We start from the raw sequence: 6,059 nt of genomic DNA, 5'->3' as shown, positions 1-6,059 counted from the left end.
AAATAACTTTTCGTGTTAAAATACATGTCAATGATATTTTTTTATTTTTTAAAAATTATTTTTGACATTAGCATATTAAAAGGGTCTAAAACATACAAATTATATTAAATTTTAATAAAAAAAATCAAATTTTTTAAAAACATAGCCGCGTTTCTAAAGGAGTTCTAAGTACACTCTTTATCAGTGTGTGATTCTTTGCATTTATGTCCTATTTTAAAGCAAGCAGAAGATAATCTGACTGCTAAAGGTGATGATCAGGAGGATGAAGAACTCGCTTGTAATTGATAAATTCAACTCTGTGAACTCTTTTTTTATGTTTTATATTTGATAAAGTGGTGGTGATTATTTTTTTAAATAATTTTTATTTTTAAAAATATTTGAAAATAATATTTTTTATTTTTAATATTTATTTTTAATATGAAAATATTTTTTCATTAATAAAAATTTAATATTAAAAAGTTTAGATGCTTAACTCTCTTTTAGAACTGTTAATCTATGATAAAAAAAAATTATAATTTTTTTCAATGTTTTAATGATAAAAAAAAAATTTAATGATCTTTTTGAGTACAATTTTTTCTACAAGAATGTTTTGTAATTACCCCTAAATTCATCCGGATAAAAATAAAAAAAAGGAACAAATTTCAGAAAAAGTTTTAGTGAACCCTAGATCGCACGGAAAAGAAGCTAGATCCAACGGTCATAAGTCAACCTGCTAAAAACTAGTCTTCTCCCATCAAAAGCCATGCAATAAAAAACTCACAGTCCCATTACGTGCAAACCACGCGCTTCAAAATTACTTATTTTTAATTTTTATACTCTTTCATTTACTTCTCTCTATTTATTTTTTTTTTCCCACTTAGAAACCTTCTATCACTGGTTATATTGCTGGCGGAGAAAGTTTCAACTCCAAATCTACGTTTTGATCTCCTTCATCACTGCTCCAAAAGTCGGTTTGTTGTTCATAATAAATTCATAAACATATAATTCAAATCACTACAAAATTCAATCCATAAAAAAAAATAAAGAATTATTTATTGTCCAAAAAAAACTCTTTTCCACAACAATTCACCTTGTCTATATATTAGCTAAAAATTTAAACTTGAAGTAAAATTTATTTAGGTAAAATAAAATTCCATAGAGATAAGCTAGTATACAAAACATAAAATTTAAGATTTTATTATACTCAAGTTGTAATTAGTGGTATTCTATTAGTTACTTAATGAAACCTTCTTTAAAGAAAAAGACCAACACATATGGGAGACAGAATAAAATTTATGACCCATCAAAAATAATAAAAATATCTCCACATATTATTTCTCTCTCTTACTTGTATCTATTAATTTCTGTAGAGTGGATCCATTGAATAACTAATATGATCAAGATATTCTTATCACTTTTAGTAAGTCATGAATTTTTCTCTCCCTCTTGTATCTGTGTTTTTTTCCAGAATGAATTTCATTGAATTACTAATATGATGTCATCCTTGAACATTGTAAAATTTCTCAAAACAAAATATAAAAAGGAAAAATACGAAAAAATATTGCTTTTTCTGCAAACAAGAGAGATTAACATCCTACGTTAGATTAGGTTAAAAGAAAATATAATGTCTAGAAATGCATGTTGGTGCATGGTAACGTACCTTTACTAACCATTCCCTGGTCTTTGGTAATCACCCATTTAACGTTGCTTTGTGCATTATTGTCGTTGGTTCCCACTAAAGACTTGCTTTAAATCTCTTTCTCTCTCTCTCGCTCTCACACACACACACATATAGAAAACTTGACCTTTTTCTTTTCATTATCTCCAATATTTCTCCTTATTTTGTATAAAAATAATAATAATGTCTTCATTCCTTCCTTTATCTATCAAATCTTCAAAAAGGTTTGTTTCTAAGTTGGATTTTGTGACCAAGGATGAAGAGTATGATGTGATTGTTCTAGGAATTGGTCTCAAGGAATGCATTCTCAGTGGTCTTCTTTTCGTTTATGGACTCAAAATAATTCTCTCTTTTTTTAGATGTTTTTGTTATCACAAGCATAACACTAATGTTTTAATTTTCTGGCCTGCAACATTTACTCTCCATTGATGAACTCTGAAACGTATTAGATTTTTGGAGTCTTGGTGTTTGGAAAAAGCATGTGTTTCTCCTTAATTTATCTATATAATTTAATTTTTCTATGATAATCCAATTGAATCTTCGTTTGAAACATGTACTGTATATGGACCGCAATGACTATTATGGAGGAGAATCAACATCTGTTAATCTTAATAAGGTGATTCTCTTATGTTCATGTTGTAAAATACTTTTGATTTTCTTGTCTACTATCTTTTTCATATTCTTATGTGATTTTTTCCTTGACCCTCTTCATGATTGTAGCTATGGAAGCGTTTCAGGGGGAGTGACTAGTCTCTGGAGAGCCTAGGTGCAAGTAAGGAGTACAATGTTGACATGATACCTAAGGTATTTTGTATGGAGTTTTATGATCTCGTTGTTAAATGATAACATACAATAAGTGTTTATGTTGTTTTTTTTCCTTCAATTTGTTATGCTAGTTTAATATCGCCAATGGTGGTTTGGTTCGTGTTCTGATACACATAAATGTTACTAAGTATCTCAATTTCAAGGTTGTTGATGGTAGTTTTGTGTACAATAAAGGGAAGGTAGAACACATTTGCGTAATCTAAAATCTAGAACAAAAAATATTATTGTTTAGTGAAAAAATAAAAGAAGTAATTTTGATTTTCAGATCCACAAAGTGCCAGCAGCTGATGTGGAAGCACTAAAATCACCATTGATGGGATAGTTTGAAAAACACCGTGCTCGAAAGTTCTTCATTTATGTCCAAGATTACGAGGACAATGATCCCAAGTCTCATGAGGGTCTGGACTTGACTAAAGTTGCAACAAGAGAAGTTATAGTGTATGTGTTTGATTAACATTTCTCTTTAATTGATAGAAATTTCAGCCTAGTTTAATATCATATCATCTATTGATAAATGGCTTGAATGAATTTATGCACCTTAATGTATATTTTATGTTTTTGAGAGCTAGATGATCAAATTTTAACTATTAGATTAATGCTTGTTAATCATATTTCATGTAGAAAATATGGGTTAGAAGATGATATGATTGACTTTATCGGTCATGCACTAGGTCTTCATCTTGATTATAATTACTTGGATCAGCCATCTTTGGATTTTATGAAGAGAATGAAGGTGCACTTACAATTCTTTGAAATCTTGTTCTCTACTTGTCTTTGATGGTTACAAAAAAAAAAAAAGAAGTAATTTTCAACCTATTCTATTGTTTGTTCTGTAAAGCTTTATGCAGTGTCATTGGCATGTTTCCAAAGAGGATCACCTTATATCTATCCACTTTATGGACTAGCAGAATTGCCTCAGGTTTGTTGAAGTCCATAGCGTTTTTACAGAGTTAGGGAGTGAAGATAAGTTGCTCTAACATGTCTTGGTATTTTGTCAATCATTTGCACACTTAAGTGTAGTATATGGTGACACTTACATGCTTAACAAGCTAGAATATAAAGTAAAATTGCAATAACAACGTGTATCCATGACCTTTTCTTTAGCATGTGAATCTATGATTCTTGATTTGTTGCTTGCTTTTTATTGTCAAACTACTTGATCCTTAAAGGTCTTGTTATATATTGACAGGTAAAGTTCGATGAAAATGGAAAAGCCATTAACGTGACTTCTAAAGGAGAAACTGTTAGATGCAAGAAAGCTATTTGTGACCCATCCTATTTGCCAAACAAGGTAGCATTAAACAATTTTGAGATCGGTCTCTTGCTTCACTGCTTCATTTGTTGAAATGGGCTTTGACTATGTTAATCACCTTTTATCTATCATTGTTGTAATGCCACAGGTGAAGAAAGTTGGAAAGGCTGCTCATGCTATTTGTATAATGAGCCATCCTATTCCTGACACTAGTGATTCTCACTCTATGAAGTTATTCTGCCACATAAGTAACTTGGACGCAAATCACACATGTACATTTACTTTTATTTGTGCAGATGAAACCGTAAAAGCTCTCATATAAGCCTTTAAATGCATATTATAATGCCCTTTGATCGACTGCATGCTTTTAAATGCATTATTAAGATGGATAGAAATGAAACAGTTAAAATTTAAGTTGCAGATATTCAATTCTAGATATCTTTGAAGATTTGTTTGTAAACTTTCACATTACTTCTCTAGGTATCTCTTTTGCTGTTCATATGCTCACAATGTTACTCCAAAAGGAAAATGCATTATTTTTGTTTCAACTGAAGCTAAGACAGATAACCCTGAGATGGAACTGAAGGCAGGAATTTACTTGCTTAGTCCAGTAGATAAGATTTTATATGATATTTACAACATATATGTGCATAAAAACAATAAGGAAGATGACCATTGCTTCATTTCTATTGTAAGTTACAAGTATACCTACCATTTATACATGTCTTTTCTTACCTTTGTGATAAGATTGGCTAGAGTTTTCATTTACATAACAATTATAAATCCTTATAGAGTAGCTCAAAAGGGGAACCTTTTCATGTCTCCCTGTAACTCTACTAACAAGCTTGTTGTCTAACTTTCTAAATTTCACATTTTCCCAAAATAACTCAGTAGTATTGATTAAGATCATAATATTCTTTGCAGAGCTATGATGTAACGACTCACTTTAAGACCACAATACAAAATGTGATTGCTATGTACAATAAAATAATTGGAAAGGTAAGTATCTCAAACTTCTTAAGTTGAATTATAGAGAACAACATTTTTTATTTTGGTCGAGATATATACTTGACAATATTAAAAGTCCTTGTGCTTAAACAATTTCAATTTTCCTTGATGAACAATTAGCAAGGTCAATGCCTAGCATTAAGATTTAGGAACAATTAGCAAGGTAAATACCTGACATGAAGATTAAAATGGTTCAAAAAAAGAAAGAGAATTTGTACTGACTTATTGTATCATAGCTGAAAAATAGACAATCTACCTTTAGTATATCACTTTAGCCCCTTTTCATATTCTGTTCTAAGTTGGGTTCGGCAAAATTTGAAAAACAATTTCAAAAATGATTTTTAAAAAATAATAATAAAATATTATTTTGATGTATTTTCGAGAAAAAAATACTTTAAAATGCAATCACTACAATACTCTCAGACATCCTTTTAATCTTGACCAAAGTATATAAAAACTATAATTAAAGATGTGATACAAAGTCTATGCACCTATTTACTTACAATCTAGTTTTTGTTTTGGTACAGATTTTTGATCTCTCCGTGGACTTGAGTGCTGCAAGTGTTGTTGTTGAATAAACATGGTTTTTTTACTTTACTCAGAGAATCTAGTGCAAAAATGTTAATGAATTAGAATCTAAATCATCAAATATGAGTTCCCATCAAAGTAAAATATTGTTCTGATTTATGTTTGAATTTTCTTAATCTATGCTTATACAACTTTAATTGTCTAAGTAGAATTACATCAATACTTTATTTTGAACTTTGAAGGCTTTACTTTTTTTTTCTATAACTTCACACACACACACGTGCGTGTGTGTGTGGGGGGGCATGGTTTGCGTATAAATTAAGCACATGATCTAGAATTTATTGGAGAGATTTGCATACAAAGTCTATAAATTTTTTTCAAACTTTCTTTTGCTCATGGATATTCCATTGTTAATATATTAAATTATCACTTTAATCCAAAGATTTAAGTTGTTAGATGAGATATCAAGATTTAAACTCATGATCACTTGGTTAACAAGGGTTAAAAGCTTAAATTGTTATATAAAGTTTCAAGATATAATTTATACTATTATCTAATATAATAAGTGTTGTAACCCATTTTTGGGTCCCCCACAAAATATATATATATATATATATAATATATATATATATAGCCAAAGGAGGTTAAGAAAAAATAACAGGAGGCAGAAGCGCTCAGAAAATTGTCGGAAAATTGTTCAATGAGGTTAAAAATACAAAGATTGGATTTTTGACAGTATATTCTTGAAGGAGGAGAGCTCTGTTGAGAAGGAAAATTTGGATTTGAGGA

At 29.6% G+C, this 6,059-nt stretch overlaps 1 pseudogene; it reads left to right on the top strand.

The window, feature by feature from the left end:
* Positions 1–1,840: 1,840 nt before the first annotated feature.
* LOC133671488 (guanosine nucleotide diphosphate dissociation inhibitor At5g09550-like) lies at positions 1,841–5,320 on the top strand (annotated as a pseudogene).
* The last annotated feature ends 739 nt before the right edge of the window (positions 5,321–6,059 follow it).

This window comes from Populus nigra, chromosome 13 (assembly GCF_951802175.1).
Source record: "Populus nigra chromosome 13, ddPopNigr1.1, whole genome shotgun sequence".
Taxonomy (NCBI): Eukaryota; Viridiplantae; Streptophyta; class Magnoliopsida; order Malpighiales; family Salicaceae; genus Populus; species Populus nigra.
This window is presented reverse-complemented; position numbering and strand designations above follow the sequence as displayed.